At 35.1% G+C, this 22,135-nt stretch overlaps 1 protein-coding gene across 1 annotated transcript in view; it reads right to left on the bottom strand.

The window, feature by feature from the left end:
* The window catches only part of GRIK2 (glutamate ionotropic receptor kainate type subunit 2), a 926,084-nt gene that overhangs the window by 623,611 nt on the left and 280,338 nt on the right, over positions 1–22,135 (bottom strand). The window contains exon 7 of the mRNA XM_074368582.1: positions 13,196–13,260. The gene's annotated coding sequence lies outside the window, so the exon portion shown is untranslated. The remainder of the gene's footprint in view (positions 1–13,195; positions 13,261–22,135) is intronic.

Consider the following 22,135-nt stretch of genomic DNA (forward strand, 5'->3'; position numbering starts at 1 on the left):
TAATGGATACAGATTCATACCCTGAATGTAACTCAGATCAGCTAACTGTGAAAAGAAATGAGAAAATAAAATACTATAACCTCAAATCCTCCCATTCCTTTTCATTTTAGTGTAAGTGCTCCAGTGGACAAAGGATTGAACACAGAAGAAACTAAAATAAAACCTCATGATGTAATCAGTACACAGTTTGCTTCACATTAATTAGCTTTGTTATTTTAAAATACAATTACTAGCATTTTCTTTGTCCTCCCATTCCACTCCTAAACTTGATTTCCTGAGGAATATTAATATTAAATTACTGTGAAGTGGCATATTATTCATAGGAAATGTAGTCGCCAACTACACAATGTATCAAAATCCAAGTATGATTCTTTAAAAATTCCATGTTTTTATTTATTGCTCCTGAGAAAAGCCTGTGTGCCTCTGAAACCCGAGGAAAGTGTAGGGTCCTGTGCTTTTCTTAATCAACAAATATTTATGTGGTAAATAGAATGCCTTTGGCCAAGAACTCGAGTGTTGACTTGCATCCTGATGAAAATTTAAATAGCTGATTAAACTCCTCAAACACAGGATTTATAATGGATGCCACTACCATTTTGCAAAGTAATTTAATGCATATTTAGTGAAATTATTATGTGCTCTCTTTTCATAACCAGACGCAGCTGTGATTCTGCAAGTGCAAGAAAGAGAGCAACTGGTATAAGGGCAGCAGTTTGCTGAGATTTGTGTGAAGGTCTTCTGATCCTCGCTTCACTAGCGATATATAATTGTAGCTTTGAAAAAACTTCACAATGTTGCTACTAGATATTGTATGCATTTTGAGTGAAGCGGACAAACAAATGTAATATTCAACATTCAAGGACTGAAAAATCTATTTGGAAGTTATGATTGCTAATTGGATAAACACATTTAAATGAGCACACTCCTGTGGCGAAGCCCTTAGACTACAAAGGACCAAGTGAGCTGAAGACTCAGGCTGGTTGGCAGAGTCATGCCTCACAGTGCACATGCACACACGCAAGCGTGTGAGCACACGTACAGACACACGCACACGCACAGAAAAGACTAACTTCAGTCTTACACCACTCTGTGAATGAACCATAAACGCTCAAGTCTATCTTAATAAAATCCAACAAAAATTCTCCTCCCAATTTCCAAAGATTTTACTTTCCTTAGAAATTGTCCCTGAACTCCCTCAAACTGAGTCCTAATATAATAAAATGATCATTATGACGAGCCCTCACTTTATGTGCTTCTAAGGGAGTAGAATGTTCAGATCATTTTTTGCAAAGAAACCACAGAAAACATGGTGCTTCATGGAGAGAAAAGGAACACAGAGAAGCCGAGGAAATGACAGGAAATATATTTTTAGATGAGAGTTAAAGTGAACCTAACTAATGTAATCCCACAATTTATTTCAAGTTGTCTGTAGTCTGCACACGAACATCTTCTCGATTTTTGTATCCTTTTATGTTGAGAGAAAAAAGGCTTATTCAGTGTCTTCAGTCATATTTTGCATGTCTTCTTTCTGTTGCTTTTAATGGAAATGTTATCAAATCTTCGCAGTACATTTTGGCGTCACTGACGCACAGTATGCGGCCTGTGTGTGCATGCCTGAAGCACCCTTCTTCCAGGAGCACCTGAAATCTGTTAGCACCACTTCCCTGCCCCAGAAGCATAATAAATGCCTTGGTCCTCTGAACCTCACTTACTCTGACATGTTTGAGACTACAAACTCAAAGTATGTCAATTCTCGCCTCTCTTTAAATGAAATGGAAAATAATTGGGGAAAAACTGATCTAGAAAATAATACTCTAACATAAAATAACACTTGAGAAACATTAATATTTGCAATAAAGGGAATGTAATAAAGGTGCCATGTGCTAACTTTGTCATGCCTTCAATCTGGTGCTCTCTGGAGATAGACACGGCTGGGAGGGAGGAGAATCCCCCCACTGTTTAAAATGAGAGAATAAGCAATAAAGAGCACCAAGATATGTATACACACATACACACACACACATATATATTTTTTATGTTGGGTTTACATTAGTATAAAAAATGCACTAGGGCCTTGGGAGCGTCCACAATGGTTAGTTTAGTTGTTTGGATTTCTATGAATCAATCCTCTCAACCTAGCGCTTGAAACCAAATGGTAACCAGGGGAGGCAAGAAAAAGATGTTGGTCCAGAGCTTCATTGATCATGCCTTCTCTTGGCTAAATTCTTAGAGGAGTTCCAACTTTAATACTTTGGAGCCTTTATTTCATAACCACGGTTGACTTTTTCAGCGTTTATGTTCTTATTTGTGCTTTTCAGTAGGAGCTGGGAGGGAAGAAAGGCATTCTTTCACTAGCCCTCCAAGTAACTTAGCTCTGCTGGAAAGGAGAGGGGGAGCAGTGGGGAGCAAAGAGGGGGGACAGACTTAAATGACTTTCCTTCCAGAGAAATCAGGAAATTGAGGCAGAATTTGGAGAGTTTTGCTCAAAGTACATTAACTTTAGAGATCCTGTCTCAGCACTGAGAGGAAAGAGAGAGGTTAAACATGCTTAAAAGCGCAGGGGTAAGAAACAAAATAGGTTTTTTTTTTTTCCTCTCCAGCTCCCTCTGAATTATGTTTTCACAGAATAATTTAATATGTGCTCTTGAAATGTGTATATTACATAAGTGTCAGAAACAGTCATATTCAATACCAAAAATAACATTAAATTATTTGGTAGTCAATATTTGCAATTTTGCATTACAAGCTTCATTGCTCCATTTCACCAATCATTCTTCTATGGTTTAGCAAGTATCTCTTGAAGATCTACTGTACACCTGACTTTGAATTATCAATGTAGGGCATAGATTAAAAAAAAAAGCTGTGACCTGTGAGATGATCTATACCCTAGAGAAACCTAGAGTTTAGATGAGATGTCTACCTTCAGAGTTTCCCTACTCCTTGCAAGCGGTTTGTTCCCTGCTCTGGGTGGAATTTTGAATGAAGAGTACAATTCAGTGGCGGGCTGAACCAGTTCAACTGACTTTTCTAGTTTTGAATTCACGTTAATAAAGCGTTTTTTTTTATAGTTATCAAGAACTAGAGTAACAGTATCTTGAGCTACAGGCTCAGCCAATGAGTTTTTGACAGCTAATCCTAAGTTGAGTTCTAAAACCTACATTATTCCTCTGCTGTTATCCCTGTTCCTGTCTTTCATTTTGTTTTCTGGCAAACAATCTTGATTGAATAAGGCAGTTAACCAGTATGTTAGTAACACTGCTGGAAATGCTACATTGACCCCAGGGAGGATTATCAAACTAGAACTTGTGCTGCAAGTTTTAGAACAGATTGAGGAATCTTCAAGAGAAAGGTCAAAGAAACAGGCAGTGAACATCAACATGCATTTAGGGATTGGGGGAAGCCTGACTTACTAAGGGCACCACGGAATTATTGCAACTGAGGAGGACACACCAACAAATGCACCGACAGGAGCTGGAAGAAAGCATGGTTGGAGGTGCATCAGGACGTTGGGGTTTTGAAGAGAAGAGTGACTACTAACGTGAGTTTCCGGGAGCAAGACTCAGCAGAGCGGCACTAGAGTAACCCTGCAGAGAAATGATCTAACTTGAGTTCCCACTTCCAGGCACGCATCCCTAACTCTACCAGAGCCTGCCTGCATTCCTTGTTAGAAGAGAGCAAGTTTCTGGTTAGGTAGACCCAATGGTAAAAAGGGTTCGAGAGTGCACTCTGAGTACATGTAGATCTATGTCTTAACACACAACAAATTTTAAAGATTAAATAAAAATAATTGTAAATAATCTTTTAATTATGTAAATATTAAATGTTAAATATATATTTTATATAGATTAGATATAAAGACTAAAAATATATGAAGATTAAAAGTTGATATAAAGATTAAATAAAAAGACGTAAGATTTAAATATCTAATAAAGGTTAAAATAAACAGATTAAATAAAATAATTATAAATATAATGATATCTAGATTAAAATTAAGTAAAAATAATCATAAATAATCTTCTAATTAATAGCACAAAACTTTTACTCCTTCTGTAATATTGTCTATAATAAATGTGGTAAAAGATGTTTTATTATTTTTTAAATTGGCTTAGACTTTGTGATTCAGCTATTTGAAGGTCTGGTTTTAACATTTTAAGGGCAGTTTATTTGAATACTTGATTTTATTTGCTATCATAGTTGAAGTTAGCTCAAAAATAGACATAGCTTCAAATAAAAGTATATTGCTAGCTATGTTTACAAAATCATGAAACATTTTTTCAATGTCATTGACCAATTATACAAAAAAATTTTGCCATAATTCAGGTAGCAAAATTTCTGTCTTCCCTTATATTAATCAGTTGTTCTTAACAACCAAATTGGAAGGCATTTTTCCTGTATTTTTTTTTTTTAAATTAGCTCAAAATTCACTGAGTAACTTCATTTGGAAGATTTTTAAAACAGGTTAGGAAATTCCATTTCCTTAATTTGTAAATACACAGAGTTTGTAAACACAAGAGTTTCTATAGGTGACATATTATTTTTAGCAATAAAATCACTCCCCGTGTAACTGTTTGCAAATAGTCATTTCTGAAGTGCTCTCATTGTAGTGAGGTTTTTTTAAAGTCACCCTTACCTTCTTATTTGTTGTTTAAATGTCACTTTCACCTTCGAGAAGGACAGATTTGGTGGGTTTTGTTTTTTTATTTTGTATCTCCTAGATAAGCATACTGTTGAAAGCCATTTCCCTCACAAAAATATTTAGCAAATTTAAAATATTTATTTTTATAAAATAAAAATGTATAACTTTTACACTTCAACAATTGTTTTAAGTATTTTGCTACAAGATGAATGGCAAACTTCTGTGTCTAACACATTTTCAAAGTCATTCCACCTCTCACTGCAAAGCACTTAAAAATTATAATATTTCCAGGTCTTGCTTTTATGAAAATAATTGCCTTGGTGACACTAAATGGCAAATAAACTACACTTTTGTCACAAAATAGTAAAATCAAATGAGTGAGGGCAGCACTGTCAACACCTCCACATTGAGAAACTTCCATTTTTCCTTCAGGAGGCCTCCAGGGCCTGGGTTACTGGCTGAGATGTCAAGGGGTGTGGGAACCAGTGTTCATCTATATACTGATTATTAGAAAAGCTTCACTTTTTATTTGAAAAGTAATAAAAAATGCTCTAATTACTTTTTCTCTGCTCTGATGAAGGTCCTTGCACACTCCAGGGAGCATGGCCATTACAAAGACCACTGTGGCACGTGGGGTCTCTTGTCTGGATTTTTCTACACAACCACGAACAGAGGAACCATAGAAGAGTAAGTGCAGATTTGGGATTTGAACCCAGGTGTCATAAACTCCTGAACTCACCTTTAACCATCTCACCCACAGCCTTTGCAGCAGGGGTTGAAATGACCAGCCTGCCCCACTTGCCCAGAGACAAAAAGAGAAGAGCCCTACCTCCTACGAACCCAGGCATCAAAGAGGAAAGTGGACCACTTGCTTCTGCCCGTGAGCCACAGAGACCTTACCATTAGTATAAGGACCAAGGAGCACCCCAAACATTGACCAGAGTATAGTGTTCTTCTTTCCTGCATAGATGGACTAAAAAGGGAGGTTATGAAGGGGTAAATAATTCCCACTGACACTCTCCCAAGTTGAAAGAATGAAGGGCGAGACCTTCCTAGTGGGCTGAGCTTCCTCATCACCTCTTGATAGTCAGGATAATGTCATCCAACCCCTTTGCGCATTTGTGTCCTCCCTCTGTAAAACAGACTAGAGTTCCTGCCGCCAGGGTTTAAGAAACATGTTTAATAAAGTGTAAAATGTTACAAACATTGGGTTGGATGAAGGGGAAAGGAATGGCAGAGGACCCTCACTGTCCCCAGTGGTTCCAGACACAGAAAACATCTAGTGCCCATAGCTAACTGGTGGGGGAATTGAGGAAAAGAATACTTTCTAACTAAGGCAATTTCAAAGAAATTGGTTTTCAATTCACAGCTTGGGTGGGTACAACTGTTCCACCCACAGCCAGCTGTGCACAGAGAAAACCTAGTCCTGTATTGGGTGGCACCTGGTTTGCCTAGAAAGTTTGAGAAACAGTTCTATTTCTGGCCAACTCAAAACTCCCCAAGCACTCCTCTACAACATGCAATTTACTCAGTGCCTTCCCTGGACTGCCTGCCTTCTCTTCATTAGTGTTACATATTATAAAGCTCTTGGAGATACAAAGAATTCTCATTAACACCCCTTTTTGTCTTCCCCAAAGAGTTAACCAAAACATGACTCCCTTTCCTCAAGCTGTGGAAACCTCATTCAGCAAGGAATGAAAAATGAGATCCTTGTCTAAAAATGCTGTTTTTTGTTCTACAAACCCCTGAACTTCACTCTTACAGAAATGCTTATGAAAGCTTCTTTCAGTCCAGTATTGGGTGTAAGTGATAAGTGAAATGAATAGTATAATTCATAACAAGATTACTTCATAGTCTTTTTGCCTTTGCTAAAAGTCAGAACTCTGCTATGCTTCCCTTTATTAAAAGCTCCCAAATAACCCATCTTCTTATAATTCTGATGCTCTGTATGTTAGATATCTGAAAGGCATATATTATGTAATGGATCTTAAAATAAACTTTAGATGCAATTATGAATCACTTTTCTTTCTTTTAAAGCCACTACACTGAATTTCTCCTTCTCTCTACCATTATACTTCTGTGATGAGCAGTCCATCTCATTCTGTCACGGCCTTGGAGGCTGCCTTCCTCTCTCATCACTGAACTGTGGCTGCTCTCTGAAACCTCATCTATCTTAAAGTCGGGAAACAGCTAGCATTTACATCCTCTCCTCCACTGATAGCAAGCTTGCTTCATAATTCCTTCCTTCTTCCCCCTCCAGTGGCTTGTACACAGTTGCTTTTGCTGTGTGCTTCAGCTCCCAGCCTTAGATGGTCCACACAGGGCTCCCCTTGGCTTTGTTCCCTTCGACTCACCTTGCAAATGCTGCCCCGGTTCAGCCCTTTTCATGGCTAACCTACAGCCCTGGTAGGTGAGGACTGCCCTGTAGGGTCATGTAGCCCTTCATCTCTAACCTTGTCTTCCTGACTCGTCTGCCAGCTTTCAGGTTGTATTTTATTTTAATTCTTTAAACTTCTTCAGTTATCTACCCCAAATACAAGTGAAATCATATCATTCACCTCCTTGGAAAACCCAGTGGCTTCCCATTCTTTTTACAGTACTGTGTAAACGCCCAAGCACTGATGGCTCTCCCAAGATCTGATCCCAACCATGCTTTCAGCTTCATTTCCCAGTCATGCCTGTGAGAATTCGTCTCTCAAGGGATGCCAGATGTCTCACTGTTCTCTGAGGGCACTGTGCAGTTTTCCTATCTCTGTTCCCTGGGATGATCTACCTGAAGAAAGAATGGGATTTCAATAAAGCCCAACACAAACAGCCCCACCTCTGAGAAGCTTTCCCAGATGCCCAGTGAAATTCCATCTCTCCTTTTGCCCCACTCCTCCCCAACACAGCATACAGCATGTCCCTTCTGCTAGAGCTTCAGTGATTGGGTTAGTTGTTTATATGCATGTTTAGCAAAGGAGATTTTTAAGACAGATAGAAAATGCTCAATAAATATCTAATACAGGAATCTAAAAATGATTAGAAATCTTGTATTAAATTGCTGTGGGTGACTGCGAAGGGGGGATAATTTTTTTAATTATGTAAAATTCTAAAATAAAGGGTAGAAGATGTTATAACAAATACGAATATACCATCAAGAAATAATAAACAAATAAGTAACAAATGTTGACATTTTGTGTTATTTGCCACAGATTTTCTTTAATGCATTATTTCTGCTTTCCTAAAAGGACTACTTACAGTCTTAACTGCTTAGAGAAAAAAAGTTAGAGTAAAAATTACTGAGTTAAGTGTTGTACTTATGAAGTTAGAAAAATAAAAGTAGACTAAATTCAAACCACATGTAAAGAATGAAATAAATATGATAAACATTGTAAAATAGAAAATAAAGATAAAACAGAATCAATGACTCTAAAATGTGTTTTTTGAAAAGGCTAAGGAAATTGATAAATTTATGATTTATCAAAAGAAAATAGTATTAATGATAAAAGTCATATATATGAAAAAGCAAACATTTAAAAAATAAAAGAAGACTACTGATTTTATGCTGATATATGTGAAACTAAACAAAATAGACAGTTTTCGGGAAAAATAGCAAAGCTGAATCAAAATGAAAGAGAAACACGAATAAAACTAACTATTCAATCAGTCATTAAAAATCTATCAACTCGTACTTTGAGGGAAACAGGGACCAGAGTTATCCTACCTCCTGAAATAATTCAGGAAATAAAAATAATCATAAGGGAATAAAATGAATAACTGTATCACAAAATTTAGATAACCCGGATAAAATGGGCAAAGTCCTACAAAGATATTAACACCAAAAATGACTTAAAAAAGAATATAAAATCTGAATAGATCTATATAGCAAAGAAAGAGTTGCAGTTATGATCAACACGGTTTCATAAAACTTTAGACAGGCTTCTTCCTCACTGTAGACACCTGACAAGACCCTTTACTTAGAGCATTTACTTTAGAAAACTTGTAATTATGAATTCTTTCCCTGCCCTTTTGAGATGTAAATCTTCTTCCAGACTGTCACAAGTTTTACAAGCCCTGGGAACCATCTTTTTAAAATGTAATTATCAGGAGACAGTGCTCCTATCTCCCAGTTACTATAACAGGATAAGAACCTAATTGTGGAGGTAAGGAGGAGCTTTGCTTCAAGCTGTAAAACTACTTCTTGTCTTGAAGATAAGAGAACATTTACTTTTTCTTTAGATAAGGTCAATTAGCAAACATTTTTGGTCTATGATCCCCAACACCAGCCCTACTCTAAAAAACTCTCCAGTCCTTTGTCTTGGCAGAGCTGGGTGCCCAGGCTTGCTCTGGGCTCTTTCCCCTGTTGCTGGCACTAGTATCAGAAGAAAATCAAATTCTACTTGCTCATCTTGTCCAGTGCATTTTTTTTTTTCCTTTTACAGATAGTACTTTTTAAAAATCTGATAAACTAAAGCCTAGGACCAGATGATTTCACTGATGGATTCTACCAAACATTTAAATAAAAATTAACAACAAAACTTCAAAAAAGCTATCAAAAAATAGAAGAGGGAACACTTATTTCCTTATTCTATGAGAACAGTTCCAAAACCAGATTCCAAACACAAAGACATTACAAGAAAACTACCGATCAACGTCCCTTATCGGTATAGATGCAAAAATCCTCAACAAAATACCAGCAAATCAAATCCAGCATCACATGAAAAGATAGCACACCATGTCCAAGTGAGATTTATTCCAAGAATACAAGATTAAGTCAATATATGAAATCACTCGACACACTCCATGTCATTAGAATATTGGAGAAAAAAATGAATGATCATCTCATTGGGCACAGGAAAAGCATTTAAGAAAATCCAACAATCTTTCATGATAAAACCACTCAACAAAATAAAATAGACAGGAGCATCCTCAATGTGGTAAAGAGCATCTATGCAAACCCCACAGCTAACTTGATGGTGAAGCACTGAAATCTTTCTCCCTAAGATTAGGAACAAGATACGGATGTCATCTCTTGCCACTTTCATTCAACACTGCACTGAAATTCTAGAGAAAGCAATTAAATAAGGGGGGAAAAGAAACCTGAATACAGCCATACTGGAAAGGAAAAAGTAAAACTATTTGCACATGACAAAACACTATATATACAAACCCTTAAGGAATTCACAAAACACACTAAAGCTAATAAAAAAGTTCAACAAGTTTGCGGGATATAAGATCAACATACTAAAACCAGTTGTATTTCTATACACTACCATGAACAATCTGAAAATGACATTAAGAAAATAATTCCATTTAAAACAGCATCAAAAAGAATGAAGTACTTTGGAATAAATTTAACCAAATACGCACAAGTGCTGTACGCTGAAATTTACAAAATATCATTAAAAGAAATTAAAGAAAATCTAAATAAATGGAAAATATTCTGTGTTGAGGGATTGGAAGGCAATATTTTTAAGAAGGCAATATTCCCCAAATTGAATCTGTGATTCAATACCATCTTTTGCAAAGACTTTTATAAAAACAGACACGCTGATCTTAAAACTCATGAAAATGCAAGGGGCCCCAATAGCCAAAATGATATTGAAAACTAAGCAAAAAAGTGGAGAATTCATACTTTCCAATTTCAAAACCTACTACATAGCTATACTAAGCAAGGCAGTGTGGTGTTGGCATAAGAATATATAGACCAAAGGAGAAGCATTGAAAATCCATAAATAAACCTCCACAATTATGGTCAATTGATTTTTGAAGAGTACCATTACCTTTCAATAGGTAAGGAACAGTCTTTTTAACAAATGGTGCTGGGATAACTGGATATTAAACATAAAAAATTAATCTGGACCCCCATCCCACACTATTTACAAAAGTTAACTTAAAGTATCCTCCTTTGCCTGAATTTTATTGACCTAGAGAGTTAATTTCCTTTGTATTTTTAAAGAAAATATTAAAAGCCAATTGTCTCAAACACAACTCAAAATAGATCAGATATCTAAACGTAAGAGCTCAAATTATAAAACTCTTAGAAAATTTAGGTGTAAGTCTTTGCAATCTTGGATTTTCAACATTTCCTATGGTTTGATCAGCCTATCAACATTTTCAATCCCACTTCATTCATTTCATTCTAATTTTAGAAACTATTCCTAATCTTGCCTGTGCCTCTGGCTCTTTGTCCCAGGTACAGATTCATTTCTGGCTATTATTCCTTGTCCTCAGACTTTACTGTGATAGTTATTTTCTAATTGTCGCCAATAATTAGATCTCTTCCAACACTGGCTTTCACCGAACTCCCTGCATGTCCCTCTCCTTGATCACTCTGGTCCCAGGGTCCACCATGAAATGCACATTCCAGAATACACTGTCTTCCAGCCCTCAGTTATATTTAAAAAAGTCTTACCATAGCTGATCATTCATTACCTAAAATAATATTCCAGACTTAAGATACCAAGTAGAATATAAAATGAACTAAAAAAGTATCCCTTTAATTTTTCAAATTACTGTATCTTAAAGAAAAAAAAAAACTATTTTACTTTTTCAGTGACTGATTTGTAAATTATTAAAGTAAATTAAAAATTTAGTAAATATTTTCTAAAATTAAGAGCTAAATAATGGAAAAAATTCAATATTGACATTTTATTACATTTCCTCACTTATACACAAACTCTTTTTACCTAGTTCATCATATTTCCTAGATGGCAAATGTGTAGTGTTTTTACCTTTTTCAATTTGCATTGCACTTTGAATAAGCTGTACTGAATATTTAGAAACACAATTAAAATTCCTGTTGATTGAGAAGTCAGTCATGAAAGGAAGAATTAGAATTTGAACTCAGAAACATAGCAACATATATTTAGAATGCAAAGATTTTTTTCATGAGTAGAGAGCCCACCAAATCTATTACAGATATTTCATACCAATTTTAAAGATCTCTCCTAGGCTAAAGAGATCTAATAATAAATTGAAACTGTATTTTTTGAGAACAATCCATTAATTAATCTATATATATATACATCTTTAGTTTCATCTTTGGAAGTTAAGAACTTAGTCTCTGACAGCTAAAACACCTATTCTTCTATTTTTAACATGAAGAAAAATTTAAGTTTCTAAGATGTAAACTGAGAGCTAAGTGACTTATCAAAGTTGCATAGCAGGTAAGGTACAAAAATAGTGTTTAACATGAAGTCTTATAGATTTGAATATCATACTTTCCCATGACATGGTATCATAAGGTTATAAAATATGCAAAATATTAATATTAATTATACAATGGAGCCAATGGTCTTAGTAGGAAATAAGAGGAAAAAGCCTAAATATAAGAGACCACAGAGGGATGGTCAACAAGCCAAACGATACTATATCTTTGGAAGACCAAAACCAAAATTGCATTCTCCTCATGCTGAAGCAATTTCAATACATCACTGAGACTTCCAGCTCCAGCTGCCTGATTCTAGTAATAAACAATCACTGTCTTTTTATTCATGAATCTATTTCTCTTTCTAAGAAAAAACACATTATTTACTACAATTGCCTATTTAATAGGTACCAGTAAGATATTACTCACTAAATTAATTCTAATGGATTATACTACTGTATAAATACACCAATCACTAACTCCCTAAAACTAAGCAAGAAAAAACCCTATTCTGGACAAAAGCAAATGACACAGATCTGTCAACAATTACTGCTTCATAAGAAAGATTTTGTCTCTAACTATGCTTTCAAATCATGCACACATTCTTGCTGTTCTCCAACCTTGTTACATATAAGAATCACCTGGAAAGCTTTTAAGAAAAGTATTTATGCATCAACACTTCCAATAATGAATAGGTCAGTCAGACAGAAGTAAAGAAACAGAGGACTTTAACAACAAAACAAACAAACAAAACAACTAGACCTAACAAACATATACAAACCCTCCAACCAAATACAGCAGAATATACATTCTTCTTAAGTTCACATGGCACAGTCTCCAGGATAGACAATATGTTAGGTCACAAAACAAGTATTACTAAATTTAAGAAGATTAAAGTCATACAAAGTATCTCTTCTGACCACAAATGGAATGAAGTTAGAAATCTATAATTGAAGGAAAAAAAATGAAAATTCACAAATGTGAAGAATCAAACAATGCACTCTTAAACAACCAAAGAGTCAAAAAAGAAATAACAAGGAAAATTAGAAGATATTTAAAGGCAAATAAAAATGAAAACAATATACCAAAACATATATGAATCAGAAAAAGCAGTACTCAGAGGGAAATTTATAGCTATAAATGCCTTCATTGATAAAGAAGAAATACCTCAAATATGTAACCTAAATTCACATTTTAAGAAACTAGAAATAAATGAGCAAAAACCCAAAATTAATAGAAGGAAGAACATAATAAAGATGAGAGCAGAGATAAATAAAATAAATAATAGGGAAATAATAGGGAAAATTCAATGAAACCAAAAGTTGATCATCAAAATTGACAAATCTTTAAGTAGACTAACAGAGAACAAAAGAGAGAAGATACAAATAACTGAAATCAGAAATACAAGTGGGGATGTTATTACTAACCTTGCAGAGATGAAAGGATTACAGGAGAATGCTATGAAAAACTGTACACCAACCAATTAGATAACCTGGAAGAAAACAACAAATTCCTTGAGACATACAAATTACCTAAACTGAGTAAAGAAAAAAATGTAAAGTTTTTTTTAACATTTTTGATTGATTTATAATCAATTTACAATGTTGTGTCAAACTCCAGTGTAGAGCACAATTTTTCAGTTATACATGAACATTTATATATTCATTGTCACATTTTTTTCTCTGTGAGCTACGATAAGATCTTGTATATATTTCCCTGTGCTATACAGTATAATCTTGGTTTTAACAGCTTTATAACAAGTAAAGCGATTGAGTCAGTGATCAAAATCTGTCCAACAAATAAAAGTTATGGACCAGATAACTTGACCAATAAATTCTATTAAACATTTTAAAAAGAATGAACATAAATATTCCTAAAACTCTTCCAAATCAAAAAGGAAGGGAACACTTCCTAATTCATTCCATGAAGCCATCATTACTCTGATACCAAATCAGATGCATGTTACAAGAAAAGAAAATTTCAGACAAATATCTCTTATAAATATGAAGCTCTTATACATATGAAGCTCCTCAACAAAACATTTGTATATCAAATCCAACAGCATATTTAAAGAATTATTCACTATGGCCAAGTGAGACTTATCCCAGAAATACAAGGGTGGTTTAATATAAGAAAATCAATGTAATACTACACATTCATAGTATGAAGAGGGGGAAAATCATCACACAATCATCTTATATGATACAGGAAAGGCATTTGACAAAACTCAACACTCTCTGATGTTTTAAAAAAGAGTTCAAAAAATTAGGAATAGAAGATAGAGGGAAGACTTCTCAACCTGATTAAGGGTATTTATGAAAAACCACATCTAACATCATAATCAGTGGTGAAAGACTGAAAAGTATTCCCCTAAGATCAGAATAAGATAAGGATGACAACTTTCACTGCTGCTATGCAACATTGTACTATAAGTTCTAGACAGAATTGACATGAAAAAGAAATAAAAGGTATACAAATAGGAAAGGAAGAGGCAAATTATTCATATTTGTAGATGACGTGATCTTATATATATATATCTATATATATAAATCCGAAAGGATCCACAAGAAAGTGACTAGAGTAATAAACAAATTCAACAAAGTTGCAGGGTACAAGACAAATACACAAAAGTCAGTTGTATTTGTATACACTAGCAATGAATAATCTGAAAAGGAAATTAGGAAAGCAATTCCATTTACAATAGCACCTAAAATAATTACATGCTTAGAAATCTAACCAAGAAGGTGAAAGACTTGTACAATGAAAATTACAAGACATTGCTGAAGGAAATTAAAGGTGACTTAAATGGGAAGATGCCCCATATTCATGTATAGAGATACTTAACATTTTCAAGATGTCAGTACTACCCAAAGTAATCTATAGTTTCAACACAATCCCTATCAAAATTCTAGCATCCTTTTTGAAGAAATAAAAATGCTGATCACTAAATTTACATAGAATTGAAAAGTGCTCCAAATTGCCAAAACAACTTTGAAAAAAGAAGAATAAAGTTGGAGGACTCACATTTCTGAATTTTAAAACTTAATTATAAAGCCACAGCAATCAAGAGAGTATGGTACAGGCATGAGGACAGACTTAGTGACCAAAAGAATTGAGTAGACAGCCCAGAAATAAACCCTTATGTAAAAGGTCACTTGATGTTTGACAAGAGTGCCATGAGCATTCAATGAAGAAAGGACAATCTTTTCAACAAATGGTCCTGGCAAAACTGGATATCCAGGTGCAAAAGAAGGAAATTGGACACTTAACTTCCACCATACACAAGAATCAACTCAGACTGGGTCAAAGACCTGAACTTAAGAGCTAAAACTATAAATTCTTACAAGGAAACACTAGAGAAAAAATCTTCATGATGTATTTGGCAATGACTTCAAGAACATAACATCAAAAGCACAGGTAGGCAACAACAGAAAAAATAAATAAACTGAACTTCATCAAAATTAAGAATTTTTGTACATCAAAGGGTACTATCAAGAAAGTGAAAGACAACTTTTAGAGATAAAACATCGCAGAACAGAAAATAACAATCATCTCATTAGAGTTTCACAGGAACGTTGTGACTGGACCTATGTGGGCAGCTGCAAAAACAAAGGATTCCTGCACCAAGAAGTAACAATCAGCCACCCCCATCTCCCCTTTTAGTATAAGAGAAGCCTGAATTCTAATTTGGATAAGATGATTCTTTCGGACACTAGTCCACCATCTTTTTGGTCTGCCTGTTTTCTGAATAAAATCACTATTTCTTGCTCTGGCACCTCATCTCTCTATTTATTGGCTTGTCCTGTGATAAGCATTATGAGCTTGGACTTGGTAACAAAAAGAGTGGTAGAGGCTTGAGTTTTAGTTTCAGCTCCGCCTCTGGCTGGGAACAGAACTTTAAGCAGCTTTATTAGTTTCACTGGCTGTTCTGCGAGCTGACAGAAATTTTCTAGGTCCTTCCACTAAAAAAAAAAGAAGAAGAAGAAAGAGAGAGAAAGAGAGAAGACAGTGGGGGAATGCCTCTGGAAAAAAACATTCTTATATTCATGAAGTCCTTCCCTCTGACATCATTACTATGAACTTTAAAGTATCTCAGAACCCCAAATGGCATCATGACTTCCTGTGGGAGAGAAAGGCAATTTGAAAAGGCAGCTATGAAAAATCCAGAGAAAGCTAGGCTGATATGAAAACAGAAAGCTACTGTTTAAGATAAAATTGATTTTTAAGGGACTAAAGTGAAACAAATGGAAACTAACAAGACAATCATGAATATGGTATTTTTTACCAAAATGATAGCTCTCTGAAGACTTAAGGACTTGGCAGATGACTGAAAACTGAGTTTAAATAGAAAGTTGCACCAGTTTGTTCTTCTGTACTGACACCTCATTCAATTACACTTTAAATTTAACTGTTATTGAGATAGTCTTATGCTAGCAAGTTGACAATTTAGTGGGGGTAATTAGGGAAATTCATTTTGGCCATTAACTACTCCCTAAAGGTTTCCATCTGAACGTTGCATCTCACTGAAACTGAAACTAAGGTTGTGTAAAAATTCCCACAAGAGTAAATTGCAGGATTCTCAGTTTCTATTTTTCTTTGAAAATTTGGTTAAGGGGACATTGGCAATGAGCAGGAAACAAAATAATGTCATTTTTGCTTAATTACTATAGTTACAAGCTTTACATGAGAAACATGAGTGATTAAGACTTGATGTTGAAATCAAGTTTGTGTTAAGTTGTTGTCCGAGGACCTGCCAACTCCAAGGGAGAGGGGCTTCTCTCAGGTTGGGAAGTGAGTTTTCTGCAACTGTCTTGAGTGTAAAAGGGTGACAAGGTCTTCAGAGATCCATTATGCTAATATAATCTGTGGTTGAATAAGATTGTAAATTAAAAGTTTCTGGCTTTGTCATATGATTTTTGAGAAAAATTGAAGAGATTAAGAAAGAAAAAGGAAGCCTAGGTCAAGGACACTGAATAGGCAAATAGAATGGGTAAAGGGGAAGCTACTGAAGTTACTTTACAGAATTTCCAATAACTCTGGTTTCTCTGACTTGGTAATTTTCAAGATAGAGCTTTGATTTATATCTGAATTATATCAACTAGGGTCAGAAGAGTCAGTTCAAGTGCGAAAAAAATCTTTCAGATGCTCAGTCTCATGAAAAACAGAATGATCAAAAAAGTAACAAATATCCTACAATTCATAACACACTTTCTAAGAATACTTGGGTCAAGTCTATACCATAAAAGTATTTTTAAAGACTCTAATTTTAGCTGTAAGAGCTACTTCTTTGCAGTCAGGAAGACACAGTGAAACCAGTTTGAGCATCTGCCCCAGCCTTCAGCACTTCTTATCCTCCTCAGCTTCCTGAAGCAGCACAAGATCTTATTCCTCACTTTGCACAGCCTTCTTACAGAGGGGATTGTAGCCCTCTCCTCAGACAATGCATAGGTACTGAAAACTGGATTGAGGAATTATAATAGAGGACTGATCCTTTCCCCCCTCAGTTTTATTACGGTGTAACTGACAAATAAATTTGTTACATATTTAAACTGTACCATGTGATGAAGTTTTTGTCTCTCTCTATCTAACTTATTTCACTTAGCATAATGCCCTCCAAATGAAGGGATTTCCTTCTTTTTTAAGGAAGAAAAATATTTCTTTATATATATGTATTATTATATATATACATATATATGTATAAATATACACACACACTACATTTTGTTGATACATTCATTCACCAACAGGCGGGTTGTTTTCTATACCTTGGCTATTGTGAATAATGCTGCTATGAACATGGGAGTACACATATCTCTTTGAGATTCTGGTTTCACTTCCTTAGGATACAAACCCAGACGTGGGCTTATTGGAATAGTAGTTCTATTTTTAATTTCTTGAAAAACTATCATACTGTTTTCCACAGTGGTTGTATCAGTTTAAGTTCCCATGAATGGTGTACAAGGATTCCCTTTTCCCCTCATCCTCATTAGCATTTGTCATATCTTTTTTTTTTAATTGAAGTATAATTGATTTACAATATTGTGATAGTTTTGGTGGCATTTGCTATATCTTGCTTTTTAAAACAGACATCCTAACAGGTGTGAGATGATATCTCACTGTAGTTTTGATTTGCATTCCCCTGATGATCAGTGATCACTAATCATGTACCTGTTGGCCATCTTTTTTTGAAAAAAATGTATTCAGGTCCTTAACCCATTTTTTCACTGAGCTATTTGTGTTTTGCTACTGAATTGTATTATTTCCTTGCATATTTCCTGGCATATTTTGGACATTAACCCCTTATCAAATATGTGGTTTACAAATACTGTATCCCATTCCAAAGGTTGCCTTTTCCTTGTGTTAATGTTTTCCTTCGCTGTGCTGAAGCTGTTCACTTTGATTAGTCCAACTTGTTTATTTTTGCCTGTCACCTTTGCTTTTTGTGTCGAATGCAGAAAATCACTGCCAAGACCAGTGTGAAGTTGCTTACTTCCTATGTTTTCTTTTAGAAATTTTATGGTTTCAGTTCTTATGTTTGAGTCTTTATTCCATTTTGAGTTAATGTTTGCATGGTGCATGGTGTAAAAGAGTGGTCCAGTTTCATTCTTCCACATGTGGCAGTCCACTTTTCCCAACACTACTTATTGAAGAGACTATCCTTTCCTCATTGTATATTCTTGGCTCCTTTGTCAAAAATTAATTGAGCATATACTTATGGGTTTATTTCTGGGCTCTCTATTCTGTTTAACTGATCTACGTGTCTGTTTATATGGTAATACCATAATGTTTTGATTACTAAATCTTTGTAATATAGTTTGAAATCAGGAATTGTGATGCCTCCAGCTTTGTTCTTCCTTCTTAAGACTGCTTTGGCAATGCAGGATCTTTTGTCGGTCCATACAAAATGTATGATAAAATGAATGATTTTTTTTCCATTTCTGTGAAAAGTTCCATTGAAATGTTGATAGGGATTGTATGAATATTACACATAAGTTTAATGTTTCTTAGAGTTCTACATCTAACAATATTAGCATGCAAAGCAGTAATAATAAACCCTGAATGTATATATCACTATAGTGTCTACACACATTTTCACCTACGACACATTACTTCACCTTTGTAACAAGCTTGTGAGATACAATGCTCATTTAACTAGTGGCCCGTTAATTAGCCATCTTAATTATTGAGTATGATCAAGCATCTGGAGAGAAGTGAAAAAACAAAACATTTTAATCAACTCAAATCAAGGTCTGCAAAGGCTACACAATACAATTTATCTGCTTTACTATTAGGCTGCCCCTCAGTTTTACTCTGAGTCCACCTTTTTATACTTTAGGCACAACTCTAAGAAAATGGAGCATATCTGACTAGAAAACAACTAGAAGAGGTATGGGGAAAAGGAGCAACACATTGCTATGATGTACACATTAACAATAGTAAGAAGTGGTGTCTGATATTTGAAACACTGACACATGGTTTTTATTTTAAAGCAGAATTAGGAGCTCAAAATGGGATCATTTATTGGAGGCACACATACCTCTGAGTTATTTTATCAAGTATAACATATTAATTCTAGTTATTCAGATTTATTTACTAGTGCTGCTCCAAGTACTTTATATATACATTAGGATGTAATGCTCACTGTGACATTATGACACGGGAACTGTTAGCATCCCCATTTTACAAATGACAAACCTGAGACCCAGAGAATTTAAGTAACTCATCCGAGGTCTTACGGCTAAGCAAAGATCCTTATCCAGGTGGTCTAGCTCCAGAGCCCATGTTTTTTAACAGCCCTATTCTAATTCATATAATGACCCTACATAACCAAAGGACAAATTCCTTCTGTATAGTGTACATGCTTTTAGAAAACAGGGAAATGGTTAACTTTTTAAGAAACATTTTCTACAAAAATATTTTCACATTTTTAATTAAAGTTTATACATTTGTTATAAAAAATATTAAACATTCAATTCTTCAATAATACTAGGATTTTTTACTTATTTGTTTGTCTATTTGTTTCTTTTGGTTTTACAGTATTTAAAAGTTCAGGCTACCTACAGCCCAATTGTCCCCCTGGGAAGTTAAACAGCTAAAAGGACCAAAATGAGAAATTATCTCTGACTACTTTACTAGGAGGAAAATGGAAGAAAAATAATAGGTAGTTCAGACTAATTTTACTGATCATCTTCTATATGCCAGGGTTTTACGTGTCAGGTGGCAGAGAGGAGAGCTTCCCCAAACCCATGCAGAAGCTGGAGGAGCGCAGGTTCTGCTAAGGATGGAAGTCTCAGCCCAGTCCCTCACGATGCTGGGAGACGTGGCTGGACTTTGGGGGTAAATGGCTGCAGGAGGGTGACTACGTGGCCTGGTTGGCCTGGACAGGCCCATTATAGGCCAGTTAGGTCAGTATAGCCCCCCGTTCAGTCTCAAAGTGTATTGATTTGGATTACAAATTTGGTGTAGCTAGAAAAATTAAATGCTAGGCACTAAGTTCCCTAGCCAGTTAGGCGTCTTCAGCAGCAGTGGGCTCGGACCAGAGATATGTCAGCAGCAACCAGTGCACACCAGAGACCAGGAGCTTTCAGTGTTTGTAAGTCCTCAGACCTTTTAAGCTGAGGAGCTCAGAGAATGTGGACTTGTCTGTCACCTAGTAGAATGGGATTTGGGGACTCATTTTAATTTAAAAAGCAATAATAATGTAATGTGAGATTTCTATACTCTGCACTTGAGAGCAGAACTGGCTTCCTGGGCACTCACAGGGAGCGATGGTCAGAAAGGCCTTGTGCTTGGTTTAAAGCTCTGTTGTTGCCGTGTTGAAATTCCTAGTTTTTGAGCAGGGGATCCTGTATTTCCATTTTTTATTTAGCCCTGCACATTACATAACCAGTCCTATTTGTGAATAGGCTGAGTTAAACTCACACCTGTTACATAATGTTTTGGATGCTTTCTACATCTCTACTCTACCTGACCTGAAACTTAGTAAGTACTCAGTGAATCTTAGGGCTCAGTTAAAACCACACACCAAATACAAATAAAATCTCACACCAAAGATAATTTTTCTCTTGTTTCACAATTATTAATCTTATTATCAAATTAAATTTTAGAGCACAAAATCTTCCAGGCAAAGTAGGTTAAAAAATCCTTGTAGAAATGTATATTTTAAGGCTCAGTAATAATTGAATCCCTGCAGACTAAACAATCGCACTTAGCAGTCTGCACAATGTGAAAGACTAAAAGCTTTTAATTAGACTTTTACTCAATAAGGGAGGAAAAAATAATTTAAAAGACTCAGGGCTAAAGCTGAATTGTTAGTTTTAACTTTGAACACAATGAAAAAACAATTTGACTAAATTAGTTTAGCTGTGCATTCATTAGCCTTTAATAGAAATGTGAATGCAAACTGACTCCAGGTCATTGTACTTAGAGCCAGCTTTTTAATTAGTGATTGGCAAAATGTTTATCTAGTTTGTTGTTGGAATGTTGAACCATTTACACAACAGGACTTTATGTAATCTTAATTGGATCTTTCAGGAGAACAAGATTTCATGTACATAAAATGACAAACTATAGTAATAAAGTTAGCTAATTTATATCCAAGTTGGTACTTAAAAAGAAGAAGTTGTACTATGTGGCTCAATGAGGTGGAGAAATGGTTAACATCTATTTAAACTTAGTTAAATGTGATGCTCAGTTGAACTTGGCCAAACCTTGGTTATCTTTGGCTTTGAAGTTAGATAGACCTGGTTTCCAGGTGGTAAATGGGTTATTAATCCTGTGATACTGGGCACTTAAGTTGCCTCTCTGAGCCTCAATTTCCTCATCTGTAAAATGGGTATTACATAATGGGTCTTAAATAGCCATTGTGAGCACTGAAGATAATATATGAAAGCCCTATCTGAGGCACTCAATATATAGTATCTCTTGTCAGCATCATTCTTATCGGTTTTTTTTATTTTTAATATATTTAAGTTAAATACTTTTGAACAGATAAAATTAGTCACAAAATTCAATGCTACAAAATTTAAAATGCTACAAAAGTTCAAAATGTACAAAAGGGCACACAAAGTCATCTCCCATTCTCCATGAATACTGTGGCATTATGTGCATTGTTCAGTAAGTTGCTGTTATATCATAATCATGTTACATGATTATGTAACAGTAATTTATCCTAGAGTTCATTCTATATCAATGTACATAAAACTTCCTCATCCTTTTCAATGGCTACATGGATATACCATCATTAAAATAAGTAGTGCCTTATTATCAGAAAATTAGCTTATATCCATCCTTTGGCTGTTGAAAATAGCACTGAAGTAAATATCCTTAGGCATAGATTATTTTGCACTGTGTGAGTACAGCTTGTG

The sequence above is a fragment of the Camelus bactrianus genome, chromosome 8, assembly GCF_048773025.1.
Source record: "Camelus bactrianus isolate YW-2024 breed Bactrian camel chromosome 8, ASM4877302v1, whole genome shotgun sequence".
Taxonomy (NCBI): Eukaryota; Metazoa; Chordata; class Mammalia; order Artiodactyla; family Camelidae; genus Camelus; species Camelus bactrianus.